Source organism: Dipodomys merriami, unplaced genomic scaffold, assembly GCF_024711535.1.
Source record: "Dipodomys merriami isolate MVZ:Mamm:240054 unplaced genomic scaffold, mDipMer1.0.p SCAF_681, whole genome shotgun sequence".
Classification (NCBI taxonomy): Eukaryota; Metazoa; Chordata; class Mammalia; order Rodentia; family Heteromyidae; genus Dipodomys; species Dipodomys merriami.
The window spans coordinates 464,516-480,951 of record NW_027206270.1 but is presented as its reverse complement, the minus strand read 5'-3'; the positions used below and the strand labels follow the sequence as shown (position 1 = coordinate 480,951).

Genomic DNA, 16,436 nt, shown 5'->3' with positions numbered 1-16,436 from the left:
CCCTTATTTGCAATATGTAGTATATGTATGAGTCAAGCCGAAAAGTTCAGATAATGTAATGTGAGGAAAATGAACCCTTATATATGTATTTTAATGTCTTTTCTTTCATTCATTTGTTTCTAATGCATTTAAAAGATTATCTCTTTCTTTCTTTGTATGTCCCTCCCCCACAGTATAACCCCTGCTTTCACTGTATTTGATGTCGGTATAATTTGTGGAGGAGATGGTGAAAAACAAGTTGTTTAAGGATACAGGTGGACTTGTTTCAACAATGAAAAGTACAAGTTGTCATGTCGAAAACGAAATTTACAACATTGGTGCAGGGGGTGGGGGGAGGATTCGGTGGGAGGGCAGGGAGGAGGCTGGAAAGGGATGTGAAGGGTAAACAAAGGAGGAGGCTGCAATGCCTGGTAAAAAATGTACTCATTATCTTGCCCATGTAATTGTAACCCCTCTGTACAGTATGTTCACAAAAAATTTAAATTAAAATTAAGAAAAGTAGCTTGCTTTATTACTTGGGCCATAGGTCTACCACTGTCTAATTTTTGTTTTATTTGGCTTTTGCTCAGAGTGTGAAAACTCAGCTCCTGCTCATTGTATATTTTTGTTTAAGGCCCTCGTTGGGAAATTTTGTTGAGTTGGGGGTTGAAATTAATTCCTAGTGACTCTTTCTGAGGTTTATATTATTATTGTGACTAGGTGATTACATAAATTTCTCTTATCGCAGAGAATTGTGGAAAAGTAATATTTTTTTTAACAGTTTAAAGTACATTTTATTCTTGATAATATGTCAGTAACAAGCTTTGCTTTTATATAAAACAAAAAAAACTTTGAAATTGTTCAAAACTTATACAAAAATTGAATGATAGACAAAGATTTAAAGAAGTAGTTAAAATCATACCAAATTCCGTTCATAACTGACAAACTGTCACTGTAAATTTTACATTATATATATACCCACCATATATGTACACACACACACACACACATATATATATATATATACACATACATGTGTCTATACACAGGATTAATATTAATCACATTGAATTTGAAGATGATATATTTATAAGTTCTTGATGGCATATACTATTTGTCATTTGGTACAGTTCAGTTTAAAAAATAAATCTGCATTTTATTGAGCTTTAACAATATAAAAATAATTTCAAGTCCTTAAATAAACATGTTGTATTACTCTAAGAAGTATTGCTTTGGGTGAAGAGGTAGATACTTGATGACTTAGTAATTCCATTTATAATGACAAAGTTGTGTAAGTAGGTAATTTTTATTGATAATTTAATATTTTAGATAGAATATATTTAAAATTTTTAAATCTCAGACTATTAAACTTAAAGTTACTGATTACAATTTTTAAAATTCATTTCATAATACCAATTGCAAGAGATGTGGAGAAAGTTTTGTGGTAAATTTATAGTTATGGTATATTTAGTGTTAAGCCTCAGATTAGACTCTATCAGTAAAAGGATGCAATGACTTACAGTGAGGTATTACAAGGTCTCTTTCTTCCTACATATTTTCCTCTTAGGAAGTCTGATAAGAGTTATTTCTACGTATTTTTAATTTTCATATAGCTTAATAGGATCATACTCTTATAAAGTCATCTAAATAGAAGTTATAAGAGAATAGAGAAGCTGAAACATTCATTTAAATTTAGTCTATTTGTATCTGTTTTCTTATACTTCTTTAACACATAACTCAATTTCTAACACAATAAATTAACTGTAGAGTTTTTCAGAAGAATTATCATTCTACTATTAGCTAAGTAAGAAGGATGAATTTAAATTCAGGGAAATCTGGAGAGACAATGTAGCTGAGAAATTATGTTCTAGCCAAGTACAGAGAATTGTTTCTCTTCAAAGTTAATGAAGAATAAGATGACTAATAACTCCAAGCTCTTTTTGTTTTTGTTTTTGTTTTATTTTTCAGGTCCAAGACCAGGAATTGAATTTGATACCTGACTTTTTTGCTCATTTGATAGTGCTCTACCAACTAATCCATGCCTCCAAACTCCAAGATCAAATCTGGACAAAGTTGAACAGATTATCTTTGGTAGAGTTGTGATTTGAGTTGTGTTTTAAGTATTGATTAATCTATGTTAATGGTATTTTTTTTTAAAATTGTATTTTATTTTATTTGAGAACATACTGTACAGAGGGGCTACAATTACATGGGCAGGATAATGCATACATTTCTTACCAAGCATTGCAGCCTCCTCCTTTGTTTGCCCTTCACTTCCCTTCCCCGCCTCCCCCCTCCCCCCACCCAATTTTACCCCCCTCCCCCCACCCAATTATACCCCCCTCCCCCCCCACACCGAAATTGTAAAGCTGGTTTTGACATGACATTTTATACTTCTCATTGTTGCAACAGGTCCACCTGAATCCTTAAACGACTTGTTTGTCCCCATCTCCTCCACATGTTATACTGACATCAAATATAGTGAAAGCGGGGGTTACACTGTGGGGGAGGGATATACAAAGCAACAAAGAAATAATCTTATAAATGCATTAGAAACACATGCATGAAAGAAACGAAAACATTACATATTTAAGGGTTCATTTTCCTAACATCACATTATCTGGCCTTTTCCGCTTGACTCATACCTATACTAGATATTGCAAATAAGGGAAACCATGGGACCTATGCTTCTTTGGGCCTGGCTTACTTCACTTAATATAATTTTTTCCAAACCTTTCCATTTCCTAACAAATGTGGAAATGTCATTCTTTCTGATGGAGGCATAGAATTCCATTCTGTATATATACCACATTTTCTTGATCCATTCATCTACTGAGGGGCATCTGGGTTGGTTCCATATCTTAGCTATGGTAAATAATGCTGCAATAAACATAGTTGTGCTGGTAGCTTTAGTGTGGTCTTGTTTGTAAACATTTGGGTAAATGCCCAAAAGTGGGATTGCTGGATCATAGGGGAGATCTATGTGAAGTCTTTTGAGGAACCTCCATACTGTTTCCAAAGTGGTTGAACAAGTTTACGTTCCCACCAACAATGAAGTAAGGTTCCTTTCTGTCCACATCCCCTCCAGCATCTGTTGTTATTAGAGTTCTTGATTTTTGCCGTTCTAACTGGAGTGAGGTGATATCTCAATGTTGTTTTGATTTGCATTTCTTTTATGGCTAGGGATGTTGAACATTTCTTCATGTGTCTATTGGCCATCCTTCTTTCTTCTTCAGAGAAGCTTCTCTTTAAGTCTTTCGCCCACTTATTTATTGGGCAGTTGTTTCTTTGAGGATTTGTTGTTGGGTGGTTTAATTTTTTGTGTTCCAAGTATATTTTAGATATGAGACCCTTGTCCGTTGTATGGCTAGTAAAGATCTTCTCCCAATCGGTGGGCTTTCTATTGATCTTGCCAGCTATGTCATTTGCCCTGCAGAAGCTCTGCAATCTTATGCAATCCCATTTGTCCAACCTTTCTTTGATTTGTTGTGCTTCCGGGTCTCTATTCAGAAAATTTCGACCTGAGCCAAGGAGACCTAGGGTTTCTCCTATTCCATCCTGTAATGTTTTCAGAGTGTCTGCTTTGAGTTCAAGGTCTTTGATCCATTTGGAGTTGATTCTGGTGCAGGGTGATATATAAGGATCTAGCTTTAGTTTTCTACATGTAGTTAACCAATTTTGCCAGCACCATTTACTGAAGAGGCTGTCTTTCTTCCATTCTATTGTTTTAGCTTCCTTATCGAAGATTAGATGGCTATAGGTCTGTAGGTTCATTTCTGGGTTTTCAATTCTATTCCATTGGTCCTGAGGTCTGTTCTTATGCCAATACCAAGCTGTTTTGATTACTATGGCTTTATAGTAGAGTTTGAAATTTGGTATTGCTATTCCTCCAGCAGGGTTCTTTCCATTGAGGAGCGTTTTTGCTATTCGGGGTCTTTTATTGTTCCATATGAATTTTTGGATTGCCTCCTCTATTTCCTTGAAGAATGAAAAGTAATATTTAGTTGAAGTCACAAATATATTTTAACCTTCACAAAGTAAATTGTCATTATCATGGTCTAAATTTTGTGAATTCTGTAAGCTTTGACAATACAATTCTATAAGCTTTGACAATACAATTATTTCTTCCAGGTGATATTTACATTTCTTTCCTTTTGCTTATTGTAAGATGCTCTGACTTTCGCTCTCATCCCTCCCATCTCTTTCTGAGGTTTTATTGATTTACTTATTTAATTGAAGGGTAGAAGGCTATACTACTTGAGCCACAGCTCAACTTTTGCCTTTTTTAAGTGGTTAAAATGAGGCAAGAGTCCCATGGGTAGTCAAGGACAGTAAAGAGAGGCTAGAAATTGGAGGATTATATTTCAAAGTCAGCCTTGTAAAGAAATTCCATGAGACTCTTATCTCCAGTCCAACACTAATAGGCAGAAGATAGTAGACCTGTAGCCATGAGCAAAACACTTCAACTTTAAGTCCCTCAACTGAACACAGTGAAGCAAATTTCATGTACTTTCCTGCCCAACATGGCTTTCAACCATGATCTACAGATGTCAGCGGCCTTAGCCTTCAAGATTATAACTGTGAGTCAACATTTAGAAATCTTTAATTACCTCTTCTTTCACCTTTTCAGTTATTTATTATTTCTTTTTTTTGTCATTTGTTCTTAGGCACTAGCTCTCATGCTCAGTTTTTCCTTTCCTCTTGAAAGTACCATGCTCTACAACTTTGACCACAGGTAAACTACAGGCTGTTTCTCTTTTTTGTAGCTCTTCTTCTAGGGCTCAAACTCAGGTAAATGTGACTGAGGTTCTTTTTGTTTGTTTGTTTGATTAATTGAGTGGTGGTTGTTAAGTCTTGAAATTAAGTCATGATGAGTCTCCTTGAGGTTTTATTTACCTTTACCTTAATGGTAGTTGGTTTCACTACTTGAACCATAGCTCAACTTCTGTATCTTTTGTGGTTAATAGGAGATTAGAATATCAATAGCAAGCCAAGAGCATTACAGAGAGGAATGAAATTTGAGAATCATGGTTCAAAGCCAGTCTTGCGCAACAAAGTCAATGAGACAATTATATCTAATAAGCACCAACACGTAGGAAGAAGTAGACCTCCAGCAATGAGCAAAGCATAGCAAGTTCAAGCCTCAGTATTGAACACAGTAAAATGTCTCCTGCCCAGGCTGGTTTTGAACCACTGTCCTCAGAACAGGTAGGATTACAATTTTTATTTAGAAAGCTTCAATATCCTCCTTTTTGCACCTTTTCATTTATTTGATTGTCTCTTCCCCCTTTTTGAAAGTTCATGTCTTTTATTATTAGGGCATACCCATTTATGCTCAGTAATTAATTAATTAATTAATTAATTGATTTTGTCAATTGTAGGGCTTGAACTCAGTGCCTACGCACCGGCCTTCAGGGACAAAGCAGGCACACTACCACTTTCAGCCACAGTGCCACTTCTACTTAGTTGGACAAAACAGTCACCAGGGGACTTTTCAGCCTAGGCTGGCTTCCAATTGTCATCTTCAGATCTAAGCTTCCTGAGTAGCGAGGATTACAGACATGAGCCAGAGGCACCTGGCTTGTTTTTTAGATCAAAACTAACAAGCTCTACATTTAGGCCACACTAGTTCACTGACTTCACTGTCCATGAGAGTTTTGGCTTTTTTTTAATTGTGAAAATTCTGTACAGAGGGGTTACAATTACTTGAGCAAGGTAATGAGTACATTTTTTATCAAGCATTGTTGCCTCCTCTGTTTTCCCTTCCCATTTTTCCCATCCCCTCCACACCCCCTGCCCCACGCGAAAGTTGTAAAGTTCGTTTTTTGACATAACATCTTGTACATCTCATTGTTGCAATGGGTCCACCTGTATCCCTATTTAAACAATTTTCTCCCTTACCCTCAACAAATTATAACAACATCGCATACAGTGAAACAGGGTTATACCATGGGGAAGGGACATGCAAAGCAACAAAGAAATCATCTTATAAATATGTTAAGAAAAATAGCAAGAAAGAAAAACCATTTGAATCTTTTTTTTTTTTTTTGCTCAAAGCTAGCACAAACAAAAACTCTACTCTTGAGGGGTTTTTTTTGAGGGGGAGCAGGCAGAGGCTTGAATTCAAGGCCTACTTACTCTCGCTGAGGATTGTTTTGTTTTTGGTATTTTGTTTTTCATTTCAAAGCTAGCAGGCTCTATTATTTGAGCCGTAGCTTAACTTCAATCTTTTATTTTTTGGTGGTTAATAGGAAATAAGAGTCCCATGGAAACCAATAGCACTACACAGTATCCTAAAATCTAAGGATTACAGTTTAAAGCCAGTCTGGGCTTTGAAAGACCATCAGTCTAATCTCCAATTAACCACATGAGACGGTAAGTAGTAGTTTTAAACTTGAGCAAAAAAACTCAAGTTCTAGCCCATGCCTAGCACACTCAAGTTAGTTGGGCTTTCCTGCCCAGGCAGGCTTCGAACTGTGATCCCTAGATTTCAGATTGGATTAAAGGTATGCGTCTATATTTTAAAAACTCATTGACTCTTTTCTTCTTCACATACATTCACTTGTTTATTTGTTGGTTCTCTGGCTTGTTTTGAGGGCCTCACCAATCTTGCTGAAGGATAGCATGCTCTAAAACAGTTGCACTTTGGTTCAGTTTTTGGTTTTGGTGGTTAGCTGGAAGTAAGTATAGAGATTAACATAGGGTCTTGAATTGTGCTGATTGTGATTCAACGTCAGGAGCAAGGAAAGTTCATGAGACTGTTATCTCAAATTAACCTCCAAAAGATCAGAAATGGTCAAAAAATACTTGTAGTTCATATCCCAGAAAGGCACATACACACTCATGCACACACACACACATACACACACACACACAATGGTCTTTCCTGTCCTGGCTGGCTTGGAATGGTGATCCTCAATTTCAGTGTTTTGAGTAGGTAGAATTACAAGTGTGATCCACCAGTTTCTTGGTCATTTTATCATTTTTAGTAGACTCTTTGTGCTCTCTTCCACTTTTAAAAAAATTATTTTGTGGTTTTCTTAGTGCTACATCTGTTTTTCACTTAGCTTTTTTTATGCTCAAGGTTGCTGCTGTACCACTTCAGCCACAGCTCAACTTCTGACTTTTTGCTGATTAGTTGGAGATAAGACGCTCATAGATTTTCCTGTCCAGGCTGACTGTGAACTGCAGTCCTCAGATTTAAGGATACTGTGTAGTTCCCTTGGCTTCCTGTGGGACACCGTCCTATTTACCACCAAAAGAAAAGTATGTGGGGCAGAAGTTGATCTGTGGTTCAAATAAGAGAGCCTGCTATCCCTGAATTAAAAAAAAAAATACTTGTAAGTCTAATTTGGCTACTAATTGTACACACTGCTTGTTCTATTCAAATAAAAATGAAACAGAAACAACTTATGCACAGTGACCAGGTAATAAGGATTCCTGACTGATAACCAGAAACGAATTCCTAAACTCATCTCCTATAGCCTTTTTTAGATAAAATTGGTCATTTGTGTAAGCTGAGGAGAGATTAAAGAACAAGACTTTACAGGCCAGTTACACAGGACTTGGGAATCAGGATCCATTGGTAAAGCTTTTCAGAGAATGACTAAAAACACACTCTTCACCATTCCAAATGGTTCTTCCTTCTGTGCAAGGGAAAGAGAGGTGAGAAGGAATAAATATGGAAAAAGTAAGAAGCATCAAACAAGGTAAATAATGTTAACTTTATTAGATAAAGTAAAACATAGGTGTACAGGGTGCAATCCAGAAAAGGACATGTCACCTCTGTGTGGATCCCAGTTAATTTAGTTAATAAAATTAATCGATGGTAAGGAGTAAAACCTTCTATTGATTTATGGAAAGGAGGTATATGGTGAGCAAGTCAATTTAATAACCTCAAGGATTTTGAACACAAAGGAGTGAAAGTTTTGGACTCTGCTTGAGCAACAGGAAGGAACAGAGCTGAGGAGGACTGAGATGTGCAGACATTGCCCAAGAAAGATCTCACTGACATCAAGTGTTCTTATGAATGCTGGTTTCCAGGGGCCCATGCCTGTAATCCTAGCTACTCAGAAGGCTTAGATCTGAGGATTGTGGTTTGAAGTCATTTGGGATAAGAAAGTTTGTAAGCTTTTTATCTTTTACAGTTCAAGAATATTCTTATTTGATGCTAATTGTAACCCAAGGCAGTGCAATTGGATACCAAGCTGAAGAATATTAGAAAATACACAGACAAGTGTAGACAAAACGAACAAAATCAATGAGGACGCAGGGTACCAAGGCTCAATGGCACCTGGGCTCCAGGTCACACAAGCAATCATATTTATTTGAATTCACACTGGGAAGGTTACCATGGATACATGCAAAAATGAAGCATCAATATTACAATCAGAGCCACCACAGTGAGTAACACTGGTTCCCTTATTGTTTTGAGAAAGGAGACTTCTCTTTTATCTCCCAGGTTTCAAGGCCTTTAAAGCACTATGGAAAGGGCAATAGTTTAACCCTCTCCGGAGCTCTATTTTAACCCTTCCATGGCCAGATATCATCTTTCAGAGTACTATTGAGGTGATGTTCAACCTCTCAAAACTTTTCTTGATTCAACAAATCAGCTTGAGTCCAATACACATATTAATATTAGTAGCATGTATTACAAACACAGTAAAAAGAGAAAAAATAATATTAGACATTTAAACAGAAATAACTGACTGCATTCTTTTATCCGGTACAAGAAATTGAACACTGTTGTCTAAGTCTCTAATAACACTTTTTTTAGATATAACTTCACGGCTTTCATAAAACCTCCTACATAGTCCTTAGAGTGTCTTTTTGACTCCCATTTTTATTTGTTACATTTGCATAGTAGTATAGTATGTCATCTTTAAAATCATATCACCTCATAATTAAAGTTTATCGTGTAAGTAAGTACTTGTGATACTCCAATAAAATATCACAAAAGTTGGAAATGGAGCTATGGCTTAAGAGCTATAGTGCAAGTCTTGAGCCAAAGAAGCTCAGGGGCAGTGTCCAGGCCCAAAGTTTAAGCCCTAGTTTCCACACATACACATCCCCCCATCCATCACCCAGACACACAATCAGATGATAATGTCTATCAAGTTCTTCCTTAGGATGATCTTGATGATGTCAGCAACTGTATCAAGTTTCTATCTCTCTTCCATGCATTTGTGGTAGTAGACAGCCTAAGACTTGTCCATGAGCAAAAGCAGTTATGTAACATATCCATCACAATGTCCAGCTCTCTTGATAGTAGATCTGCCCATCTTGGGACTTGATGGGACCCATGTACTCTTCAACTGGCTTTCCCATCCTCGGTGCCAACTGCTTCAATGTTTCACCATCCACACCAAAGAGGCTTTCAAAACCCCTCCCAAATTATCTGAATCCTGGATGCCTGCTATGTCACGAAGACACTCTGTGGGTATTCCCCTCTCTGACAGGCCATTTTAACTCCTATGCTCTCCTCACAGATGTAGGCAATGGTCTCTGAGGGACTTCAGTGCCAAATCTTCGAGAGATTTAGTTTCATTGTTTCCATAAGCTCTGGGAAATCATGCAGTAAAGGGTCCAGGTTAGAAACATAGGGGTATACATACCTCCTCATTCTGGAGGTTTTCATGTATGTTCTCTTGGCCATTGAACAGAAGTGGGGTCTCTAAAAGGAAACTTGTATGGTGATCTTTCTGCTTTGGTCCATACAACAAAGAACCACTTTCCCATCCCTTCAATGATTTTGACAAGCTCCATGTGATTCATGCTGAACTGCTTTCAATGCTGTATCAATGTAGAGGTCACAACTGGATGTTGTGTGGATAGCTGTCCATGCTTGATCCTGAGTTCCCTTGACATGCAGGGACCAAAACTCCATGTTGGGAAAGTGAGAGCATGATTAGCTGGCTTATATCTGTGTAGTCTGAATGACACCAGTAGGCATTGAGACCTCCTCTTTATGTCCAAGTACCCTCAGCATATTGATAAAGATTGACACACCATGGCAAGTCTTCACAAAAAAATTCTGACCTGGTCCTGGGCATTATCTCAAGCATCTCACCCACTTCTAGCAACTTCCCTTCTTTCAAGGTCTTGCCAATTCTCCTCCTTGTGTTCTCAGGTAAAATACTGCTGTCAGTGAGTAAAGAGCAGAGGACAAGGAAGCAGGTACTCTAGAGAAAGTAAATACTGAAACCTCTTCCATGGTGAGAATATAATTAAATCTGCAACTATAGAATAGCAAAGGAGTTAAGATGGTTATGCACACAGTTTGTGCACAAAAATGCCAGACCTAGAATGCCGTGTTCAGAGTTTCAGTCCATAATCGTCTGTAACAAAGGCATCACAGTTACAGATAAACCAAGTTCATAATGTCTTTTCTTGCACTCAGGAAATGGACACTATCCCTGAAGTTTATTTTTTCCTCTCAAGTCTACTACTTCACCACTGGAACCACAATTCTACTTCTAGTTTTTTGGACATAATTGGAAATAGAATTCGTACAGGCTTTCCTGCCCAAGTTGGCTTCAATCACTGATCCTCAACCTCATGAATAGCTAGGATTAGAGGATTGGCCACTGAGCCTGGCAACAACTCTCTTCCTTTTTATTTCTTTTGCTTTGTTCCTTTTTTCCAGTTATGGGCCTGAATTCTAGGCTTGGGCACTGTCCCTCATCTCTTCAGCTGAAGGCTAGTCTCAACCACTTGAGCCACAGCGTGATTTCCAGCATAGTTTCTGCTTAAGTGGTAATGAGCAATTGAATCCAGGGCCTTATGCATGCAAGGCAAGCACTCTACCACTGAGCCACCTTCCCAGCCTCATCTTTCCTTTTCTTAAAAAAATATTATTAGGAAGATGATGTTCAGAGGAATAACAGTTAAGTCAGTTAAACAGTTGTCAGGTAAAGAATCCATTTTGGGGGGACAATTACACCCCTTTACTGTTTCTCAGTTTATACCTTTCACTGTGGCTTTTTTCTGGTTAACTGGAGATAAGAATCTTGCAGACTTTGCTTCCCAGGGTGATTTTGAACCGTGATCCTCAGATATCAGTCTGCTAATGAGTTAGGATTACAGGCTTGAATCTGAAAGACAAGAAGACTGTTCTGAATGTTGTCCTATATTGGTTATAGGGCTGTGGGCCTGAATGGATTTATGCAGTGAATGCCAGGCAGATCAGTCATCTGGAAGCATGTGTCCCTACTTAACCCTGACTGACTCTCAGAACAGATAGGTGATGCTTTCAGGGCAAGAACCAGTTTGTACCAGCTCAACAGAAGTCCTCACTATATAGGTCTTATTCAACAACTATTGGGTTGCTTATATTATCAAGACATTTTCTTTCTTAAGAACTTTTTCATTGTAAGATTGCAATAACTACAGATTCATAATGGTCTAGGAATACATGTCTGCTATCAGCTTTAATACCAAAGCCACATAGCTGCTACAAATCATGTTTTATTGATCTTATAATAGTTCTTGAATATTAGTCTTTATTAGTAATTATATTATTAATATAAATATTAAAGTTCTTCAAACATATTTCTCTTATTAAATGAATCCTTACTGTGACATTGAAAGCATCTTCTGGAGCAGCATTGGAAAAGATACTTGGATAATACTAAGAATGAAGGATGAGAAGTGTGAAAAACAGAACTAAGAGAATTACCAGTGTGACTGGGAAACATCTTCTACAGAGCAGAATCCCAGATTTCTGGAAACATATCATGTGAGAACAGGGCTTCAAACAGTACATGTGACCACATGGGTGAGCCTCAATGTTGCCACATAGATGTTATTCTTATTCCTATATGAAAGTCTCATGTTCGATGGGCTTTCACAACCCCAGATTTATGAAATTTTGCTGCCTTCTTTCCTTCAATATTACTTCATACTTTGCTATTGAGTGTAATTATTCTTTCAAAACATGAAAACTCAACACCATCTCTTGGACTGAGGCAATTCCTGTCTCCCTATGAATAGATCTGTTATTTAAGAGGCTTCCTTGGGCTGGGTAGGTGGCTCAGTGGTAGAGCACATGCCTTGCATGCTTGAGGCCATGGGTTCGATTCCTCAGCACCACATAAGCAGAAAAATGCCAGAAGTGGCGCTGTGGTTCAAGTGCTATAGTGCTAGCCTTGAGCTGAAGAGCTGAGGAACAGCACCCATGCCCAGAGTTCAGGCCCCACAACCGGACAACCCCCCCAAAAAAAGAGGCTTCTTGACAGGTGCCAGTGCATCCCTTCTTTAATACTAGCTTCTCAGGAGGCTGGGATCTGAAGGTCACAGTTGAAGCCTGCCTGGGTAGGAAAGTCCATCAGATTCTCATCTCCAATCAATTACCAAAAAAGTCAAAAGTGGAGCTGTGGCTGAGGTGGTAGAACACTAGGCTGGAGCAAAAAAATGCATAAGGACAGGCAGCACCCTGCCTGAGCCTGAGCCCCAGACCAGCCTTCAGGCACACACACACACACACACACACACACACACATACACACACCCAAGTGGCTTTCTGCCAGACATGTCATGTGGGCCCATGAAATGTTTGGAGACGCCTCTTCAAATGGACTTGCCCTTGTATTTACTCCAGTAATGTGGAAATTGACTCTCAGTCACCTATATGTCCATTGGTTCAGGATTTTTACTTTGCATCCCACTTCCTTTGCTTGTTTTTTGAGGTGAGTCTTGTAGCTCACACAGATGTCAATACACTTCAAGATGCTGCTTACTGTCTCAGGGTCTGCATTGACACTACACATGGAAAAAGAAAACATGACCTGAGAGCCTCTGCTTACTCTGAGGACCAGCTATCCAAGCAACGGCAGCTTCCTATGAATGCAAACTGGAATCCAGGCTCAGGTTGTTCATAACAGACAGATGTGAGTTGTGTAAGGCTTGAATTGTTCTAAGGAATAGCAGAGAATTGAGGAAGGCAGAGGAACTGGGAAAAGACAATCGACCTTACCATGTTTCCTTGCAGTTCCTGGTCCACATTATATCCTTTGCTAATTGTTCTGCTGTGTGTGTGTGTGTGTGTGTGTGTGTGTGTGTGTGTGTGTGTGTGTGTGTGTGTGTGTGTTTGAGAGTGTCAGTGAATGTTTGCACATATACAGTGGTTCTGGGCCTTGCATTAAGGGGCTGGACACTGGGAAGGCAGGGTGAATATGAGCAAGTACATCATATGTGTGTGTGGAAGTAACTCCATCAAACCTCTGAGTGTGCAACTAGTAATGAAAGTGAAAAAATGATTAAGCAATGCTCAAAATCCTCCATAAGCTATTTAGAAATAACTTTAAAAAAGGGTCAGGAAGCATAGTTGGTAGGGGATATGAAAACATCTGTAGTTAAAACTGTGGGATTATTCAAGCAAGGTGCTGGTGGCTCATGCTTGTACTCCTAGATATTCAAGAGGCTGAGATCTAAGGATCATTATTTGAAACCTGCCCAGGCTGAAAAGTTATCACATTCTATATAAGATATACTACTCAGAATAAGCTCAAATGAGGCTTAAGCAGTAGAGTGCCCAAATTCAAACCACAAGACTGGCAGAAAAAAAAAGAAATAGTCCAAACTTAAGATGTCTAAGGAGTTTTAGACTAAATGTCGTATATAAACAAGGTACTATATTTTGGGGCTCATTTGTTGTTGTTGTTTTAAATATATCATGTATATTCTTCCTCCTACAATATGTCCCCTTTTGACTTTGACTTGACTTTGTTACCGTGCACCTTGTATATACATTTTTCTAATTTAGAGAGGGGAACCAAAATAACAAAAATGCTGAAACAAGGACACAGGATGACCCTTTGCAACAATGATATCCATAGGACAGTATGTTAGAAATGAATTTTACAACTTTGGGTGGGGAAGGGTGGAGGAGAAGGTAAGGGATAGTAGAAAAAAACAAGGGAAGGGGTAACAATGCTTGACCAGAAATGTACTCATTGCCTTATTCATGTAACTGTTGCCTCTCTATAGAATCTTCACAATAAAATAAGATTTAGAAAATGAAAAATATCTAGTTACAGCTAAAGTACGAAAGGAAAAATCCTTTCATTCATTTGCCTATGGCAACAGAAATTAGAAATACACAGTCAATAGATATTTATTGCAAACCCCACACAGATTCATGCTCATGGCTACTTCACCCTCCTTGTCTTCAGGGGAAAATCAGGAGGAATCAGTACAAGCTTCCTATCCAATAGCAGTCTACTCAATTCCTGTACCAAGACTGCCATCTGTAGTGCATCAGATGGAAAAAGTTAACATTCCTTCCAAAAGCGTCTCAAATGAGCCCTATAAACCATAGCCTCCAACTGTCCTGATTTAACTCTTATTTCCTTTCCCAAGCTACAAATACATATAAACTTGTGGAGGGCTCTACAGAGATGGACAATGACTTATAAAACATATACTGTTTCACACCTGTAGAAAATTAAAACTAGACCCTTATAAAGCACACTGCACAAGAATCAACTCCAAAGGGATCAAAGACCTCAGAGCCCAAGCAGATACCCTGAAAACATTACAGGAAGGAAAAGGAGAAACTCCAGGGCTCATGGCACTTGCCAAAAGTTTCTTAATAAAGACCCAGAAACACATAAAATCAAAGAAAGGTTGGACAAATGAGATTGCATGAAACTGCAGACCTTCTGCACGACCAAGGACATAGCTATCAAGATCAAGAGAAAGCCCAACGATTTGGAGAAGATCTTCACTAGGCTTACAATGGACAAGGATCTCATATCTAACATATAATTAGACCTCAAAAAATTAAATCCTCCAAAAACAAATCCTCAAAGAAACAACTGCCTGATAAATAAGTGGGCTAAAGATTTAAAGAGAAAGGTCTGAAGAGGAAATAGGAATGGCCAATAGACACATGAAAAAATGCTCAAATTCTTTAGCCATAAAAGAAATGAAAATCAAGACAATGTTGAGATTCCACCTCACCCCAGTTTGAATGGCTATAAGCAACAAATTTAATAATAACTTATGCTGGAGGGGATGTGGTCAAAGGGAACGTCCTGCATTGTTGGGGGGAGTGTAAACTTGTTCAACCACTTTGGAAAGGAGTATATTAAAACTACCAGCACAACCATGTTTATTGCAGCATTATTTAACAAAGCTAAGATATGGAACCAACCAGATGCCCCTCAGTATATGAATGGATCAAGAAAATATACACAATGGAATTCCATGCCTCCATCAGAAAGAATTAGGCAGATACCTGAGGAGCAGCCGGGATGCCGCTGATCAGAGCCGCTTGAGGCTAGGGCTGCACCTTCTCTGCCCTGATAGGCATCCTACTCTTGCAGGATTAGTGCAGCTTTTGACATAGGAGGTTATGTTGGAGAAAATGTCAAGTTGAGATGTACCTTCAAGTCATCTTCATATGTCACTGACAAACTGACCATAGACTGTAAGTACCGTCCTCCCAGCAGCAGTCGCACAAAATCTGTATTTCACTATCAGTCTTTCCAGTACCCAACCACAGCAGGCACTTTTCAGGATCAGATCTCCTGGGCTGGAAATGTATACAAAGGGGATGCATCCATAAGCATAAGCAACCCTAACCTGATAGACAATAGTGTTGCGACCACCTCGACCAGCAAGGAAGACATGACCCGGGATTCTTCTCAAAGCAGTTTATTCGGGAACCTCATCTGCAAGCTTCTCCTTCCCCGCACCCGCAATCCGGTTATAAGCCTCCTGGATGGCCAATCCCGAGGTGCCATGCGGCATATACAAATAGGGTCACAAATACAGAAGCAAGCCAGTAGCCAAGCCATAGCCATATAAGGAGTTGTTATTCACAGAGAGCACTCGCCATCGGGAAGGCAGAAGGCGGAAGCCAGTGCCATCTTTGGTCGTGGCCCCTGCAGCTCTCCACACAATAGGACATTCAGCTGTGCTGTGAAGAATCTCCCAGATGTGCACCATGACATCCCCCTGATGGAACTAACAATCACAGAAAGGGGTTTTGGTACCATGCTGTCCTCTGTGGCCCTTCTTTCTATTCTTGTTTTCATTCCCTCAGCAGTAGTTATTGTTCTGATGCTTGTGAGAATATCAAGGAAGGCTGCAGAGATGAAAAAGCAGAGAAAGTCTGGCTATAAGAAGAAGTCTTGGAGTTCCAGGAAGATGGCAGAGGAGAAACTAGAGGTTAAACAAGCTCTCCCATAGAAAGCAGTTTTAGTGTTCCAGTGAACAGACCTAAGTCAGAGAATCACAAGTGTGCCATCACAGTACAGAGAGTTAGGCCAGAGAGGGAAAATCCTGGCAAGGAGACAGATCTGAGCACTTGCCAGCATTTGCAGCTATGGCTGTGGCTGCAGCAGCTGCAGCCATAGCCGCCATACCTGCAACACAGAGAATCCGGGATGAAAGAGCCAGATGCGGCAAGTGAGCAGATTCTATTCAACACCAGCAAGAACCGACAAGGAGAA

General features: G+C 39.0%; 1 pseudogene; it reads left to right on the top strand.

The window, feature by feature from the left end:
- Nucleotides 1-16,173, top strand: part of LOC138816090 (myelin protein zero-like protein 3 pseudogene) — a 38,291-nt pseudogene extending 22,118 nt beyond the window's left edge.
- Nucleotides 16,174-16,436: the final 263 nt, after the last annotated feature.